General features: G+C 35.9%; 1 long non-coding RNA gene across 1 annotated transcript; it reads left to right on the forward strand.

The window, feature by feature from the left end:
• Positions 1-1,157: 1,157 nt before the first annotated feature.
• On the forward strand, positions 1,158-5,623 carry LOC118164976. Its single transcript, XR_004749786.1, has 3 exons — positions 1,158-1,257; positions 1,389-1,453; positions 5,514-5,623. It is a non-coding gene; the product is annotated as an uncharacterized LOC118164976 (long non-coding RNA).
• Positions 5,624-9,436: the final 3,813 nt, after the last annotated feature.

Below are 9,436 nucleotides of genomic sequence, written 5' to 3' on the forward strand. Positions count from 1 at the left end.
AAAGCTATAAACAACCTCCCAACTTATGTTCATTTTTCTCATTTGTCTGATGTCCTCCTTCTTCCATGGATTCTTTAGAGCACAGGATATTTTTTAGTGACTTAGAATGGCAAATCACACATAGTGAAGACATACAATGGTGCTAGTCTGCATTCCTGGGACAAAGACACAAACTTCCAGCTGCTGAAAGCAGTATAAGGTCTCATTAGTTGGGAAGGAGGCAGAGAGCAGCTACAGTGTTGTGAAAGTGGCAATTTTGTGTTGATTGCTATAGGGAAGATAACAGGGGGTAAATCTAATAAACCTAAGACTGCTATTATTTTAATGTTTATTAAATTCTTTAGAGTTTTTCATGATCAATAATGACTCCAAATCCAAGTATTTGGTGACCCATCAGGGAGTCTAATTCTTGGTGTAGAACTTATATGTTAACTGGAAAAGGAGTCCTGCTGTGCTTTATCGTATTTCATTATGTAACCGCAAAATATGAATTAGGGAAAGGACACTTTCAATATTTTTTACTGAGAAGAGCGATGTCCACAATCATTGCTACTACAAGTGTTCAGAGATGGTTGAGCTGAAATTGTACACTGTTGTGACCAATGAGAAATTGTTCTCAAAGCTTGTCTGATTGTAGATATTCTAAATCATTCAGCCTGATTTATATCAACTTATTTATTAATTTATTTATTTACTTATTTATAATTACATGGAAGAGGGGGGACATCATTACAGCAGTTCAAAAATGTTGTTACCCAAACTTATTTAATATGATAAACTTTATTTTCTGGATGAATAGATCACACATGTTGTTATATTCTTGAATAACATGTTACTATCAGTACATGGATAAAAATAATGTAACTGTTGGCAGTAGGAACAAAATGCCTCTTCATGGCATTCAGGTCATAATATGAAGTAAATGTATCCATTAATAGAAGGTTCAACAAAAGTTATATTTACTTCTAAAGGGGAAAAATATACTTAGCAAATCCTGAACCTTGCACAGACACATTGAACTGGGATGAATTCTCACTAAATTAAAGGGAGGGGGATGGGGGGGGGAGAAAACAATATAATTAATGAACCATATTTAACTAATTAATATAATTTTGTAATCTTTGGGTAAAATAGAGCCATAAAATGTAAATATGTAAATTTCTTCAGGAAATTCACACACCTCACTGACTTTCAAAATAATTTTGTCTTCCAGTGTAACAAAAGCTTATAAAACAGGGCTGGTTGATCCTAAATCAGGTGAGCATTTGTCTGGAAAAACAATTGAGATAACCGCAAAAGTAAGGCTTGAGGAACAAAAATGCTGAAGAACAAATACTTCATGGGAAGTTTGTTATGAAAAAAAGAAACGATGCTCTGCTCTTTTGCAGAAAAATAAATATTCATGTATTGAAATGTGAAGGAATGACCAGATTCTGCAGCTACATCCAAACAGGTCTGAGTGCATCCCCCTGCAGACTGTGATTCTGTTGTGCATTAGACATCAGTGGAGACTCCATAAGCTCACTCACATGGACACTTCATATGTTCTCTCATCTGGACATGGGAAGAAAAAAAAAAAAATGGGTGCAAGCAATTATGTAAGAACTTTTGGCCAAATAAACAAACAAGCTGTTTTTGCCTCTTCTCCATTTTCTTAAATCAAAATACTCAAATAACAAAGCAGTGATTAGGGAGAAACCGCTCATGGGTCAGGAATGTGACTGTCTGCTTTTAAGATAAGGCTTGGCAAAATTCTGGCCAGAGTCTTGGCACACTGAATTAGATAAGAATCTAAATGTGTCCTTTTTACAGCTGGTCTTCAAATACTTGTCTGATGAGAGAACTTAGTGAAATTTCCCATTCAAGCAGCTAAATTTCATAACACCCTGAATACCTAAGAATGATGTCTTCTAGGTAGCAAACCCTTCAGGGAAAAAAAAAAAAAAAAAAAAAAAAAAAAAAAAAAAACACCTTCTCAGATTACTTAGGTTTTGGTCACTTACTGACTAATCACCTTCTGACTAATCCTCCATAAAACTCAAGTCTCAGTGGTTTCCTTTTACCCTCTTCCTGATTGGAAAGTTATATTACTCCAGACAGGAAGCAGGAGCAATCTCATGTGACATACACAATCATGCACGAACATAGCCAGCATTTTGAAAAATGAGCAGCAACAAAAGCTCAGTCCAAGGTTATGTACATTTTTTCCTGTAAATTATTCCCTCATTTCCAACATATTTCTATGAAAGACAGTATAGAAAGTGTTGAAAGAGATATATGGTATCTGCTTAGAAGAGAACATGCTGATAAGGAGTGACACATGTAATGTCAAAGGCATTTCTTAGCTCACTGCCTCCCTTTTTTTCTAGTTTCAGCTCCTCTCTTAGCTGAAATGTGAGTAAAAACAATGATTAACATGTTATAAAGTTCTATCGTTCACTGTTCACCTTATTTTTGTCATCTGCCCAGACAGATGCATGGAGTTGTGGCAGGAAAATGGTAACTCAGTGAGGCTGAAGTTATTACCCATTTAAAAGATGAGCATCATGCTTTGCTGCTTACTCCATGTGAGGGTCTGTAAGTAGAGAGAGAGAGAGATGAGGGAGCACATCAGTGAGTGTGTGTACGTGCGTGCATGTGCAAGTTATGTACAGTATAAGCTTGTAATCATCAGAGGGTTTATTTTTGGTGGGATGGGTGACAACATATATATTTGGCAGCACAGCTTGCCTCCTTAGAAAACTGTTGTTAATGTTATTATTAAGCAGCATTAAACACTGAATGATTCTGCCTATCTGCAATATAAAACATTCATGAAAATTTCATAAGTCCCTTTTTACAGCAGGCATGCTAAGTAGACTCTATGCACTGCATTATGGATGCACTTGAAATTTTATAGTTAAAAATATATTAGTGCTTTAATTATTAATCCTAATATGCAGGCTGATAAAATAGTCTGCAAAGCAGGCAAGCTCTCAGTGAGAAAAGGCAAAATATATCTGGAATAGAAATCATCAATCTATTCCCCTTTGAAGAACTTAAGTATTTTTCACTATAACTGGATTCATATAAATTCTATGTATTCTTTCATAACAGATTGACTAGTTTATCCTCAGTCCCTCCCTAAGGCATACTTAACTGGGGAAGGTCACTACCAAATTCCCATCATCTATGGGAGATGCCAAGGAGGAACTGTTCATCCTGTGCCTTCACATAAGAGATCTGCATTCTGCCTTTATGAACAGTGGAGTTCCTCTACTTTTTTTTTTTTTTTTTTTTTTTTTTTAATTAGGAGCGCTGCTGAAAAATGGTAGGATAGCATTTGCCCTAATTTGCACGACTGTATATTCGTGCTGTAAAAGAGTATCTGACCTTTAGTCTGATGACTAAAAAGCAGGCAAATACAATTTTAAGGACTTCCTTCAACTCCCAGAATAATAATAATAATAATAAAAAGAATCTAAAAAAGAATCTGAGATACATTCAGACAGTGAGTCACTTAGGTGTGAGTAGAGCTATAACCATGAAGTGTGCAGACTTATAACAGAGACTCTTCCTGCTGTCTAGCTCCTCCTGTATCAGAGAAACAGTCACTAGTAAATAATGATTAACCAAATGATTCTACCATGACTGTATATTTTAGTAAACAGCTGTTATCCGGAATTGAAAACAACTCTAATTATTTAGATTTAAGTGGACCAGAGATGTCCTTGCATTTACAGTACTTTTGAAGAAAATGTCTGTAACATATAGACAAAACAATAATCATTTTTCTTATAATGTTTCAAGTGGAAACAGGAGTCAGAGACTCAGGAGATCATTATCTACTGCTGTTCCTCTTTCACGGTTTTCTTGCAGCTGTCTCTGTGTCTACCTGATAAATCTTGCCTTAATTTTAGACTATAACCTTTGTAGGGCAGACTGTCTTTTTAAGCATTTTTAAAGGTGACTTCTCTGCTAACAAATAAAATTGTCTTGGGTCAAAGCCAGTACTCAGGCTGAAACACACAGCAATACTCCCACCTAAACTTTCTCCCTTTCCCCCTCAAGGTGGTCTTACTTCAGTATGCTCACTAGGAAACATCCCAGACTTGTGCCATCTCTTGGAGCAGCCCCAGACAGCATCTAAACAATTCCAACATGGCACAAACCAAAACTACATGCATATGTATGTGCTGATAACTAAATACGTCTGGGGGTGATTTCAAGCTTGAGTCTGTGTAGACACTGCAGGAGGTGCTCCTACAGCACCATGGAGTGCTGACATACATTTGGCCTTCTTTATTTTATATGGTGACATACAGTGAAAGAATTGATGAGGTTTAAAAGTTCTGTTTACTAGTAAGCAAGTCAAAAATTCCTGCTGCTTCATCAGTAGTATCATTGTTTCAGGGCAGAAAGATGTCCCTACTATTTAAAAGGCAAATCAGATGATCTCAGTTTATTTCCCCAGTGATTCTAGAATCCTACAGTCATTGAACTGCAAGCTGTGTTCTTAGAATCATAGAATATCTTGAGGTGGAAGGGCCTCACAAGGATCATCAAGTGTAACTCCTGGCTCCACAGAAAACTACCTAAAAATCAGACCATATATCAGAGAGCATCATGCAAACTCTTCTTGAACTCCAGCGGGCTTGGTGCCGTGACCTGGGGAGCCGGTTCCTGGTGTGTTTGTATGACTGCTTCATCTTGATATATATCCCGTGCATCTATCTAGTCTTCTGTACTCGTCACAGCTGTTTCTGATCACATTTCTACTAAAAGGAAGATACTAACATCTATCTCATTTTCTTGATCTCCCATGGAAAGAAATGCCTTGATTCACACTGAGTACCAAATATATTAACTAACATCTCTTTCCTCTTTCCCATGGACAGACAAAAGAATTCCATCATCAAACTACTGCCCAGTGTAATGAGGTTCTTTGACCTCTCTAAATCACCGAAGACTAATTATTATGGATAATTCAGATATGAATGCAAACTTTGGGATCTTTATTTTAACTGAATTAGAAGTCTCAGATTCCCTATTCTCTTTTCTTGGGTGGAACTTTGCCTGTGACAAGTGAAAAATGAAGCAGTCATTCTAGTCATTATCTACCAGCCATATACTAGATTATAAGAAATTGAAAATATGTCATTTTCAAGAAACAACTTACTGAGAATTGAAGCAACTTTGCAAAAGTTGAGATTAAGTCTCTTTCTCATTGATAATTTGTAAACGAAAATAAGGTTCTTTCCTTTTGAAATTATATTTTTATTCAAGCAACAATATTGTGTTCTGATCAGTGTTATGGAGGCCTATTCAGAGATTTCAGTGACTACTTCCAGTTTTCTGTTAATATATTTAAAATTTGTTAAAATGCCATAGTCTAAAAGTTATTGGAACAAGATGGTTAATCAATCGAAAAATATGGAAAGTTCTATTAATATAAACATTGTATATGTAAAATTGTACAATGTACAAACATAGTTCATCAAAACTGAAAGGATTTTTATTATTATTATTCCTAGAAAAATACTCATGTAAATTTGAAGTGAATTTCTCTTTTCTCTTCTGCTGTTCTGGTTATCTTATACCTTCAAGTGGTCCTAGTTTAATTGGCACAGAGTTGTGAAGGAAAAAAAAAAAAAAAAAGGGGAAAAAAAAAAAAAAAAAGAGGGAGTTATGAAGCTGCATTCAGCAATTTTTGTTAAAGATTATTATAACGTACTTTTGTACTCAACAGCATACGTTCTTCAATTTTTACACAATCTTTTCATGAAGGAGAAGAAGCTTTGTGATTTATCACCCAATCAAAACTAAGTTGCACACCTAGCAAGATGAATATTTATGAACTTTTCACTGTCTAGATTCTTATTCTGTACTGAATCCAGTAAAAATACATTGGCTTACACAAGCTGAGAATGTATCCTTAGTACAGGAAATCTTATAAATGATATTTTGCAAGCAATAAAGAAACTAAAGCTGAATTTTTCATTCTGAAGTATTGAGTCAGTTCTGTTACAAATATACCTATAAATATCATAGAAGTCTAAAGTATGGAGCTATTATAACTCGTTTAACACCACAGGTTTTGTCTTTCTCTCCTCAAAAGTAAGAACTTTGCTTCTTTATGTAAATAAGACTGCACAACATGTTGTGCAAACCTCCTGTGTTTAGCTAACGTGTCCCAAAAGAATGTGAATTAGGGTTAAAGATGTGAATTAGGGTTAAAATGAAAATTAGGGTTAAAAATGAAAAATAATGTGCTTAGGAAAGAAATAAATAAATGTTTCTACATAACTGGTTTTGGGTATACATGATGTGGTTTAAGTCAGCTGAAATTTAGTGGTGACTTTCTTTGCTTAGTATCTAAATATTCAGACATCAGTAATATTTTAACTGTATTGAATGGTTATAATTATACCTATCATTTTTTTTTTTTTCATTTAATTTTAAATACGGATTCCAGATTTTATTTCTTACTGTTCTGCATACTGATAAACAGACTAAGGAGGGCTTGAAATGCTGTCATATCTGATAAATAGATCTACTGAGAAGTAGCATATTCTTCAGTTTTGAAATATAACTTTGAACACAAGGGCAAGCACCAAGCAATCTCACTTACAAAGACGATTCTGCACACAAAACCCTCTTTGTAAAAACCAAGGAAAAATTTAAAACAAAATATATTTACTGCTGAGGAACCAGACAAAAATAAATAAATAAATAAAAATGGCCATTGCAGTCAAAACCCTTTAACTTTTGCCTAAATTTTATAAACACCTATTTTTAAAAACCCAGGGGGTAGGTGGAAAATCAAATGAAATTCTGTCTCAAAAAAAATAAAAAATAAAAAAAAATTATGCCTGGCATATGTAAGAATTATATCTCAAGAAATATAGTGAGATAGATTATAAGAGAAATGATCTCTACACTTTCGCAGCCAATTGATATTGGCTACAGCTCAGGTATGTGACAGTAGGTCACAAACTTGAATTGCCCTGCTGAAGTGCTGACTTGATAGAAAAATCTAAACTTCAGTTAGTGCCAAACTATTTCCTCCAGGTAACAGCCATTTATCCATTTGCATGCTCTGCACATCCTCTGTTCTGTAAAGCTGCATGCTTGTGTCAGTATCTCCACAAACCACAGTCAAGGGACAGAAGTTATTTAATTGATTTATGTTGAAAGTGTTTCCTAGTAAAAAATTGAAATGTAGGATTCATAGTTTTATTTTTTCCAGTACATATTGTGGCATGTTTATCATAATCCCTTTGAAAGTTATCAAAGCAATCTTTATTTACAATGAAATTGTTATTTGCTTATAAAAATTTCACAGCATGAGACCTTTCCTTGGTCTTTTCCAAAGTCTTGGGAGAACAGTACTTGACCATAAGTTAAATACAACTTCTTTAAACAGTCCAGCTTCTTACAAGACTTTGCTTTCATATCCGATTGAGTAATGAACAGTCTGCAAGATTTGTGGATAAGAATGTACAATATTTTCTTTTGTTGGAAAGTATATTTTGTAAAGATCAAATGTCTGGACTGAAGACAGAAAAAGGAAAGTAAGACTGGATGTCATCAGGAAGGACCTAACTAAAATATCTGATTTGCTTTCTTCTTTCTCTTATATATATATATATATATATATATATAAATATTAAATGAAGTCTAAAGTTCTAAAGTCTCTGTGTTAAATGCTAAGTAGATTTTTTTTTACATTTGTTTTTATTTTTTTTTTATGAAGCCACATTTTACAGGCTAAATGATCACTCATTTCCTCATACATTGGTGATAATATAAACATGGAGAAACAAATCACAGATTTCTTATATCCAGAAAATTTGAAAAAAAAAAAAAAAATGTACACCTGCACTACAAAACAACACAGCATTTTTAAAGAGCATTATCTCTAAGGTTTTTCAAGATAGGCAGTAATCTTCATTACCATTTGAAGATTTTGCTTACACGAAAACATTAGGGAGGATACTTGTAACCGACCTAATTACAAGATCACAGAATGGCCAAGGTTGGAAAGGACCTCTGAAGATCATCTAGTCCAACCCTGCTGTTGAGCAGGATCACCTAGAGCACATTGCACAGGATGGCATCCAGGTGGATTTTGAATATCTCCAGAGAAGACTCCACAACATCTCTGGGTAACCTGTTCCAGTGCTCTGTCACTCTCACAGTAAAGAAGTGCCCCCTCTTATTGAGCCAGAACTTCCTGTGCTTCAGTTTGTGTCCATTGCCTCTTGTCTTGCCACTGGACACATCTGAAAACAGACTGGCTTCATCCTCTCGACACCCTCCCCTCAGATATTTATATACGTTGATGAGGTCTCCCCTCAGCCTTCTATTTTCCAGGCTAAGCAGGCCCTGTTCTCTCAGCCCGTGCTCGTATGACAGGTGCTTCAGTCCTCTAACCAACTTAGTCTTCCTCTGGACTTGCTCCAGTAGTCCTATGTCCCTCTTGTACTGGGGAGCCCAGAACTGGACACAAGACTCCAAGTGTGGCCTCACCAGGGCTGAGCAGAGGGGGAGGATCACCTCCCTTGGTCTGGTGGCAGCACTCTTCCAAATGCAGCCCAGGATATGGTTGGCCTTCCTGGCCACAAGGACACATTGTTGGCTCATGGACAGCCTGCTGTCCACCAGGACTCCCAGGTCCCTCTCTGCAGAGCTGCTCTCCAGCACATCAGCCCCCAACCTGTACTGGTGCTTAGGATTATTCCTCCCTAGGTGCAGGAAAATGTTTATGCCCAAGCCAGATGTACACAACCCTTTCATCAAGCCTTTTGCTGATGTAAAAGATGGTGATGTTATTACACAACTGAAGTTGTGCACAATTTTACACTAACAGCAATGGAAATCCTATATATGGAATCCTGGGGTATGAGGAGGGGTCCTCCTGCAGACAGAAAGCAAATTGAATCTTTCGATTACTTTGCTTTGCTTTTTTTTGCTAAAAAAAAAAAAAAAAAAAAAAAAACCTTTCATGGAAATTCCTCCTTGACAGTTCTATCCATTCAAGGTTTTATGCAGTCCCCAAAACCTCTAGCCTCAGTTTAAGATTGCTTTCAGTGTTCAGGCTGACTGACCTGTCCAAGGCCATAGATTACAGATGCATCAACACTAACCCAACACGAGCTTCTGACTGACCTCTGGATTCTGGCTAATCAATTTCAATCTAGACAATAATATTTTTTGCTACCTTCCCACAGTCCCTCCTAGGTGAGCTGTTTGTCTACTATCATCTTATTTTCTTTTCAATGAAGAGAAACACTGACTAAGTGTTTAAATTCACTGATTTGTTAACATTGCTGCTTTGACCATGTTTCTGGTCCATTCACACAAACGAAGAAAGAAAGCACTTCATAAATTGCTTTTCTGCACCTTGCAAGCTGACACAAAGAGCTCCCTTTCAAATTCATTAAGACCCTTAATT

Source organism: Oxyura jamaicensis, chromosome 3 (assembly GCF_011077185.1).
Source record: "Oxyura jamaicensis isolate SHBP4307 breed ruddy duck chromosome 3, BPBGC_Ojam_1.0, whole genome shotgun sequence".
NCBI classification, from domain to species: Eukaryota; Metazoa; Chordata; class Aves; order Anseriformes; family Anatidae; genus Oxyura; species Oxyura jamaicensis.